The sequence below is a fragment of the Periplaneta americana genome, chromosome 11, assembly GCF_040183065.1.
Source record: "Periplaneta americana isolate PAMFEO1 chromosome 11, P.americana_PAMFEO1_priV1, whole genome shotgun sequence".
NCBI classification, from domain to species: Eukaryota; Metazoa; Arthropoda; class Insecta; order Blattodea; family Blattidae; genus Periplaneta; species Periplaneta americana.
The window spans coordinates 94,177,972-94,189,071 of record NC_091127.1 but is presented as its reverse complement, the minus strand read 5'-3'; positions in this window follow the sequence as shown (position 1 = coordinate 94,189,071).

Genomic DNA, 11,100 nt, shown 5'->3' with positions numbered 1-11,100 from the left:
CGGTTGGAATATAGAGATTTTATTAACGTTTATAACAAAATCGTGTTTTTACCGCAAGAAACGACGATTTTTACAATTGGACGATTTACACAAACAAACCCATATTCCTCTGCATGCGAACGTGAAATTGTTGTTACATACAGGTGACTCCACATGAATTTAACATTTTTTTAAGAAATTAGACAAATCCCACGGAATTTCTAGATCTTATTGATATTTATATAGTTAAAATCTCGCAAAAACGAAATTTTTTGAAGGATTTTTTTTTGTGGGGAAAATCGAAACCAGTGATATAATACAGTTCAATCATGTATACTAAACACTCTGTCAAAGAATTAGCACAATCGGTTGGAATATAGAGATTTTATTAACGTTCATAGCAAAATCGTGTTTTTACCGCAAGAAACGACGATTTTTACAATTGGACGATTTACACAAACAAACCCATATTCCTCTGCATGCGAAAGTGAAATTGTTGTTATATATAGGTGAATCCACATGAATTTAACATTTTTTTAAGAAATTAGACAAATCCCACTGAATTTGTAGATTTTATTGATATTTATATAGTTAGAAATCTCGCAAAAACGAAATTTTTTGAAGGATTTTTTTTGTGGGGAAAATCGAAACCAGTCACATAATACAGTTCAATCATGTATACTACACACTCTGTGAAAGAATTAGCGCAATCGGTTGGAATATAGAGATTTTATTAACGTTTATAGCAAAATCGTGTTTTTACCGCAAGAAACGACGATTTTTACAATTGGACGATTTACACAAACAAACCCATATTCCTCTGCATGCGAACGTGAAATTGTTGTTATATATAGGTGACTCCACATGAATTTAACATTTTTTTAAGAAATTAGACAAATCCCACGGAATTTGTAGATTTTATTGATATTTATATAGTTAAAATCTCGCAAAAACGAAGTTTTTTGAAGGATTTTTTTTTGTGGGGAAAATCGAAACCAGTGATATAATACAGTTCAATTATGTATACTAAACACTCTGTGAAAGAATTAGCACAATCGGTTGGAATATAGAGATTTTATTAACGTTTATAACAAAATCGTGTTTTTACCGCAAGAAACGACGATTTTTACAATTGGACGATTTACACAAACAAACCCATATTCCTCTGCATGCGAACGTGAAATTGTTGTTACATACAGGTGACTCCACATGAATTTAACATTTTTTTAAGAAATTAGACAAATCCCACGGAATTTCTAGATTTTATTGATATTTATATAGTTAAAATCTCGCAAAAACGAAATTTTTTGAAGGATTTTTTTTTGTGGGGAAAAACGAAACCAGTGATATAATACAGTTCAATCATGTATACTAAACACTCTGTCAAAGAATTAGCACAATCGGTTGGAATATAGAGATTTTATTAACGTTTATAGCAAAATCGTGTTTTTACCGCAAGAAACGACGATTTTTACAATTGGACGATTTACACAAACAAACCCATATTTCTCTGCATGCGAAAGTGAAATTGTTGTTATATATAGGTGAATCCACATGAATTTAACATTTTTTTAAGAAATTAGACAAATCCCACTGAATTTGTAGATTTTATTGATATTTATATAGTTAGAAATCTCGCAAAAACGAAATTTTTTGAAGGATTTTTTTTTGTTTGGAAAATCGAAACCAGTGACATAATACAGTTCAATCATGTATACTAAACACTCTGTGAAAGAATTAGCACAATCGGTTGGAATATAGAGATTTTATTAACGTTTATAACAAAATCGTGTTTTTACCGCAAGAAACGACGATTTTTGCAATTGGACGATTTACACAAACAAACCCATATTCCTCTGCATGCGAACGTGAAATTGTTGTGATATATAGGTGAATCCACATAAATTTAACATTTTTTTAAGAAATTAGACAAATCCCACGGAATTTGTAGATTTTATTGATATTTATATAGTTAAAATCTCGCAAAAACGAAATTTTTTGAAGGATTTTTTTTTGTGGGGAAAATCGAAACCAGTGATGTAATACAGTTCAATTATGTATACTAAACACTCTGTGAAAGTATTAGCACAATCGGTTGGAATATAGAGCTTTTATTAACGTTTATAGCAAAATCGTGTTTTTACCGCAAGAAACGACGATTTTTACAATTGGACGATTTACACAAACAAACCCATATTCCTCTGCATGCGAAAGTGAAATTGTTGTTATATATAGGTGAATCCACATGAATTTAACATTTTTTTAAGAAATTAGACAAATCCCACTGAATTTGTAGATTTTATTGATATTTATATAGTTAGAAATCTCGCAAAAACGAAATTTTTTGAAGGATTTTTTTTGTGGGGAAAATCGAAACCAGTGACATAATACAGTTCAATCATGTATACTAAACACTCTGTGAAAGAATTAGCACATTTGGTTGGAATATAGAGATTTTATTAACGTTTATAACAAAATCGTGTTTTCACCGCAAGAAACGACGATTTTTACAATTGGACGATTTACACAAACAAACCCATATTCCTCTGCATGCGAACGTGAAATTGTTGTTATATACAGGTGACTCCACATGAATTTAACATTTTTTTAAGAAATTAGACAAATCCCACGGAATTTGTATATTTTATAAATATTTATATAGTTAATAATCTCGCAAAAACGAAATTTTTTGAAGGATTTTTTTTGTGGGGAATATCGAAACCAGTGATATAATACAGTTCAATCATGTATACTAAACACTCTGTCAAAGAATTAGCACAATCGGTTGGAATATAGAGATTTTATTAACGTTTATAGCAAAATCGTGTTTTTACCGCAAGAAACGACGATTTTTACATTTGGACGATTTACACAAACAAACCCATATTCCTCCGCATGCGAACGTGAAATTGTTGTTATATATAGGTGAATCCACATGAATTTAACATTTTTTTAAGAAATTAGACAAATCCCACGGAATTTGTAGATTATATTGATATTTATATAGTTAAAAAACTCGAAAAAACGAAATTTTTTGAAGGATTTTTTTTTGTGGGGAAATTCGAAACCAGTCACATAATACAGTTCAATCATGTATACTAAACACTCTGTGAAAGAATTAGCGCAATCGGTTGGAATATAGAGATTTTATTAACGTTTATAGCAAAATCGTGTTTTTACCGCAAGAAACGACGATTTTTACAATTGGACGATTTACACAAACAAACCCATATTCCTCTGCATGCGAACGTGAAATTGTTGTTATATATAGGTGAATCCACATGAATTTAACATTTTTTTAAGAAATTAGACAAATCCCACGGAATTTGTAGATTTTATTGATATTTATATAGTTAAAATCTCGCAAAAACGAAGTTTTTTGAAGGATTTTTTTTTGTGGGGAAAATCGAAACCAGTGATATAATACAGTTCAATTATGTATACTAAACACTCTGTGAAAGAATTAGCACAATCGGTTGGAATATAGAGATTTTATTAACGTTTATAACAAAATCGTGTTTTTACCGCAAGAAACGACGATTTTTACAATTGGACGATTTACACAAACAAACCCATATTCCTCTGCATGCGAACGTGAAATTGTTGTTACATACAGGTGACTCCACACGAATTTAACATTTTTTTAAGAAATTAGACAAATCCCACGGAATTTCTAGATTTTATTGATATTTATATAGTTAAAATCTCGCAAAAACGAAATTTTTTGAAGGATTTTTTTTTGTGGGGAAAATCGAAACCAGTGATATAATACAGTTCAATCATGTATACTAAACACTCTGTCAAAGAATTAGCACAATCGGTTGGAATATAGAGATTTTATTAACGTTTATAGCAAAATCGTGTTTTTACCGCAAGAAACGACGATTTTTACAATTGGACGATTTACACAAACAAACCCATATTCCTCTGCATGCGAAAGTGAAATTGTTGTTATATATAGGTGAATCCACATGAATTTAACATTTTTTTAAGAAATTAGACAAATCCCACTGAATTTGTAGATTTTATTGATATTTATATAATTAGAAATCTCGCAAAAACGAAATTTTTTGAAGGATTTTTTTTTGTTTGGAAAATCGAAACCAGTGACATAATACAGTTCAATCATGTATACTAAACACTCTGTGAAAGAATTAGCACAATCGGTTGGAATATAGAGATTTTATTAACGTTTATAACAAAATCGTGTTTTTACCGCAAGAAACGACGATTTTTACAATTGGACGATTTACACAAACAAACCCATATTCCTCTGCATGCGAACGTGAAATTGTTGTGATATATAGGTGAATCCACATGAATTTAACATTTTTTTAAGAAATTAGACAAATCCCACGGAATTTGTAGATTTTATTGATATTTATATAGTTAAAAAACTCGCAAAAACGAAATTTTTTGAAGGATTTTTTTTTGTGGGGAAAATCGAAACCAGTGACATAATACAGTTCAATCATATATACTAAACACTCTGTGAAAGAATTAGCACAATCGGTTGGAATATAGAGATTTTATTAACGTTTATAGCAAAATCGTGTTTTTACCGCAAGAAACGACGATTTTTACAATTTGACGATTTTCTCGAACAAACCCATATTCCTCTGCATGCGAACGTGAAATTGTTGTTATATATAGGTGACTCCACGTGAATTTAACATTTTTTTAAGAAATTAGACAAATCCCCCGGAATTTGTAGATTTTATTGATATTTATATAGTTAAAATCTCGCAAAAACGAAATTTTTTGAAGGATTTTTTTTTGTGGGGAAAATCGAAACCAGTGATATAATACAATTCAATCGTGTATACTAAACACTCTGTCCAAGAATTAGCACAATCGGTTGGAATATAGAGATTTTATTAACGTTTATAGCAAAATCGTGTTTTTACCGCAAGAAACGACGATTTTTACAATTGGACGATTTACACAAACAAACCCATATTCCTCTGCATGCGAACGTGAAATTGTTGTTACATACAGGTGACTCCACATGAATTTAACATTTGTTTAAGAAATTAGACAAATCCCACGGAATTTGTAGATTTTATTGATATTTATATAGTTAAAATCTCGCTAAAACAAAATTTTTTGAAGGATTTTTTTTTGTGGGGAAAATCGAAACCAGTGATATAATACAGTTCAATCATGTATACTAAACACTCTGTCAAAGAATTAGCACAATCGGTTGGAATATAGAGATTTTATTAACGTTTATAGCAAAATCGTGTTTTTACCGCAAGAAACGACGATTTTTACAATTGGACGATTTACACAAACAAACCCATATTCCTCTGCATGCGAAAGTGAAATTGTTGTTATATATAGGTGAATCCACATGAATTTAACATTTTTTTAAGAAATTAGACAAATCCCACTGAATTTGTAGATTTTATTGATATTTATATAGTTAGAAAACTCGCAAAAACGAAATTTTTTGAAGGATTTTTTTTGTGGGGAAAATCGAAACAAGTGACATAATACAGTTCAATCATGTATACTAAACACTCTGTGAAAGAATTAGCACAATCGGTTGGAATATAGAGATTTTATTAACGTTTATAACAAAATCGTGTTTTTACCGCAAGAAACTACGATTTTTACAATTGGACGATTTACACAAACAAACCCATATTCCTCTGCATGCGAACGTGAAATTGTTGTTATATACAGGTGACTCCACATGAATTTAACATTTTTTTAAGAAATTAGACAAATCCCACGGAATTTGTATATTTTATAAATATTTATATAGTTAATAATCTCGCAAAAACGAAATTTTTTGAAGGATTTTTTTTTTGTGGGGAAAATCGAAACCAGTGATATAATACAGTTCAATCATGTATACTAAACACTCTGTCAAAGAATTAGCACAATCGGTTGGAATATAGAGATTTTATTAACGTTTATAGCAAAATCGTGTTTTTACCGCAAGAAACGACGATTTTTACATTTGGACGATTTACACAAACAAACCCATATTCCTCCGCATGCGAACGTGAAATTGTTGTTATATATAGGTGAATCCACATGAATTTAACATTTTTTTAAGAAATTAGACAAATCCCACGGAATTTGTAGATTATATTGATATTTATATAGTTAAAAAACTCGAAAAAACGAAATTTTTTGAAGGATTTTTTTTTGTGGGGAAATTCGAAACCAGTCACATAATACAGTTCAATCATGTATACTAAACACTGTGTGAAAGAATTAGCACAATCGGTTGGAATATAGAGATTTTATTAACGTTTATAGCAAAATCGTGTTTTTACCGCAAGAAACGACGATTTTTACAATTGGACGATTTACACAAACAAACCCATATTCCTCTGCATGCGAAAGTGAAATTGTTGTTATATATAGGTGAATCCACATGAATTTAACATTTTTTTAAGAAATTAGACAAATCCCACGGATTTTGTAGATTTTATTGATATTTATATAGTTAAAATCTCGCAAAAACGAAGTTTTTTGAAGGATTTTTTTTTGTGGGGAAAATCGAAACCAGTGATATAATACAGTTCAATTATGTATACTAAACACTCTGTGAAAGAATTAGCACAATCGGTTGGAATATAGAGATTTTATTAACGTTTATAACAAAATCGTGTTTTTACCGCAAGAAACGACGATTTTTACAATTGGACGATTTACACAAACAAACCCATATTCCTCTGCATGCGAACGTGAAATTGTTGTGACATACAGGTGACTCCACATGAATTTAACATTTTTTTAAGAAATTAGACAAATCCCACGGAATTTCTAGATTTTATTGATATTTATATAGTTAAAATCTCGCAAAAACGAAATTTTTTGAAGGATTTTTTTTTGTGGGGAAAATCGAAACCAGTGATATAATACAGTTCAATCATGTATACTAAACACTCTATCAAAGAATTAGCACAATCGGTTGGAATATAGAGATTTTATTAACGTTTATAGCAAAATCGTGTTTTTACCGCAAGAAACGACGATTTTTACAATTGGACGATTTACACAAACAAACCCATATTCCTCTGCATGCGAAAGTGAAATTGTTGTTATATATAGGTGAATCCACATGAATTTAACATTTTTTTAAGAAATTAGACAAATCCCACTGAATTTGTAGATTTTATTGATATTTATATAGTTAGAAATCTCGCAAAAACGAAATTTTTTGAAGGATTTTTTTTGTGGGGAAAATAGAAACCAGTGACATAATACAGTTCAATCATGTATACTAAACACTCTGTGAAAGAATTAGCACAATCGGTTGGAATATAGAGATTTTATTAACGTTTATAACAAAATCGTGTTTTTACCGCAAGAAACGACGATTTTTACAGTTGGACCATTTACACAAACAAACCCATATTCCTCTGCATGCGAACGTGAAATTGTTGTTATATACAGGTGACTCCACATGAATTTAACATTTTTTTAAGAAATTAGACAAATCCCACGGAATTTGTATATTTTATAAATATTTATATAGTTAATAATCTCGCAAAAACGAAATTTTTTGAAGGATTTTTTTTGTGGGGAAAATCGAAACCAGTGATATAATACAGTTCAATCATGTATACTAAACACTCTATCAAAGAATTAGCACAATCGGTTGGAATATAGAGATTTTATTAACGTTTATAGCAAAATCGTGTTTTTACCGCAAGAAACGACGATTTTTACATTTGGACGATTTACACAAACAAACCCATATTCCTCCGCATGCGAACGTGAAATTGTTGTTATATATAGGTGAATCCACATGAATTTAACATTTTTTTAAGAAATTAGACAAATCCCACGGAATTTGTAGATTATATTGATATTTATATAGTTAAAAAACTCGAAAAAACGAAATTTTTTGAAGGATTTTTTTTTTGTGGGGAAATTCGAAACCAGTCACATAATACAGTTCAATCATGTATACTAAACACTCTGTGAAAGAATTAGCACAATCGGTTGGAATATAGAGATTTTATTAACGTTTATAGCAAAATCGTGTTTTTACCGCAAGAAACAACGATTTTTACAATTTGACCATTTTCACAAACAAACCCATATTCCTCTGCATGCGAACGTGAAATTGTTGTTATATATAGGTGACTCCACATGAATTTAACATTTTTTTAAGAAATTAGACAAAACCCCCGGAATTTGTAGATTTTATTGATATTTATATAGTTAAAATCTCGCAAAAACGAAATTTTTTGAAGGATTTTTTTTTGTGGGGAAAATCGAAACCAGTGATATAATACAGTTCAATTATGTATACTAAACACTCTGTGAAAGAATTAGCACAATCGGTTGGAATATAGAGATTTTATTAACGTTTATAACAAAATCGTGTTTTTACCGCAAGAAACGACGATTTTTACAATTGGACGGTTTACACAAACAAACCCATATTCCTCTGCATGCGAACGTGAAATTGTTGTTATATACAGGTGACTCCACATGAATTTAACATTTTCTTAAGAAATTAGACAAATCCCACGGAATTTGTAGATTTTATTGATATTTATATAGTTAAAATCTCGCAAAAACGAAATTTTTTGAAGGATTTTTTTTTGTGGGGAAAATCGAAACCAGTGACATAATACAGTTCAATTATATATACTAAACACTCTGTGAAAGTATTAGCACAATCGGTTGGAATAGAGAGATTTTATTAACGTTTAAACAAAATCGTGTTTTTACCGCAAGAAACGACGATTTTTACAATTGGACGATTTACACAAACAAACCCATATTCCTCTGCATGCGAAAGTGAAATTGTTGTTATATATAGGTGAATCCACATGAATTTAACATTTTTTTAAGAAATTAGACAAATCCCACTGAATTTGTAGATTTTATTGATATTTATATAGTTAGAAAACTCGCAAAAACGAAATTTTTTGAAGGATTTTTTTTTTGTGGGGAAAATCGAAACCAGTGATATAATACAGTTCAATCATGTATACTAAACACTCTGTCAAAGAATTAGCACAATCGGTTGGAATATAGAGATTTTATTAACGTTTATAGCAAAATCGTGTTTTTACCGCAAGAAACGACGATTTTTACATTTGGACGATTTACACAAACAAACCCATATTCCTCCGCATGCGAACGTGAAATTGTTGTTATATATAGGTGAATCCACATGAATTTAACATTTTTTTAAGAAATTAGACAAATCCCACGGAATTTGTAGATTATATTGATATTTATATAGTTAAAAAACTCGAAAAAACGAAATTTTTTGAAGGATTTTTTTTTGTGGGGAAATTCGAAACCAGTCACATAATACAGTTCAATCATGTATACTAAACACTGTGTGAAAGAATTAGCACAATCGGTTGGAATATAGAGATTTTATTAACGTTTATAGCAAAATCGTGTTTTTACCGCAAGAAACGACGATTTTTACAATTGGACGATTTACACAAACAAACCCATATTCCTCTGCATGCGAACGTGAAATTGTTGTTATATATAGGTGAATCCACATGAATTTAACATTTTTTTTAAGAAATTAGACAAATCCCACGGATTTTGTAGATTTTATTGATATTTATATAGTTAAAATCTCGCAAAAACGAAGTTTTTTGAAGGATTTTTTTTTGTGGGGAAAATCGAAACCAGTGATATAATACAGTTCAATTATGTATACTAAACACTCTGTGAAAGAATTAGCACAATCGGTTGGAATATAGAGATTTTATTAACGTTTATAACAAAATCGTGTTTTTACCGCAAGAAACGACGATTTTTACAATTGGACGATTTACACAAACAAACCCATATTCCTCTGCATGCGAACGTGAAATTGTTGTGACATACAGGTGACTCCACATGAATTTAACATTTTTTTAAGAAATTAGACAAATCCCACGGAATTTCTAGATTTTATTGATATTTATATAGTTAAAATCTCGCAAAAACGAAATTTTTGAAGGATTTTTTTTTGTGGGGAAAATCGAAACCAGTGATATAATACAGTTCAATCATGTATACTAAACACTCTATCAAAGAATTAGCACAATCGGTTGGAATATAGAGGTTTTTATTAACGTTTATAGCAAAATCGTGTTTTTACCGCAAGAAACGACGATTTTTACAATTGGACGATTTACACAAACAAACCCATATTCCTCTGCATGCGAAAGTGAAATTGTTGTTATATATAGGTGAATCCACATGAATTTAACATTTTTTTAAGAAATTAGACAAATCCCACTGAATTTGTAGATTTTATTGATATTTATATAGTTAGAAATCTCGCAAAAACGAAATTTTTTGAAGGATTTTTTTTGTGGGGAAAATCGAAACCAGTGACATAATACAGTTCAATCATGTATACTAAACACTCTGTGAAAGAATTAGCACAATCGGTTGGAATATAGAGATTTTATTAACGTTTATAACAAAATCGTGTTTTTACCGCAAGAAACGACGATTTTTACAGTTGGACGATTTACACAAACAAACCCATATTCCTCTGCATGCGAACGTGAAATTGTTGTTATATACAGGTGACTCCACATGAATTTAACATTTTTTTAAGAAATTAGACAAATCCCACGGAATTTGTATATTTTATAAATATTTATATAGTTAATAATCTCGCAAAAACGAAATTTTTTGAAGGATTTTTTTTGTGGGGAAAATCGAAACCAGTGATATAATACAGTTCAATCATGTATACTAAACACTCTATCAAAGAATTAGCACAATCGGTTGGAATATAGAGATTTTATTAACGTTTATAGCAAAATCGTGTTTTTACCGCAAGAAACGACGATTTTTACATTTGGACGATTTACACAAACAAACCCATATTCCTCCGCATGCGAACGTGAAATTGTTGTTATATATAGGTGAATCCACATGAATTTAACATTTTTTTAAGAAATTAGACAAATCCCACGGAATTTGTAGATTATATTGATATTTATATAGTTAAAAAACTCGAAAAAACGAAATTTTTTGAAGGATTTTTTTTTTTGTGGGGAAATTCGAAACCAGTCACATAATACAGTTCAATCATGTATACTAAACACTCTGTGAAAGAATTAGCACAATCGGTTGGAATATAGAGATTTTATTAACGTTTATAGCAAAATCGTG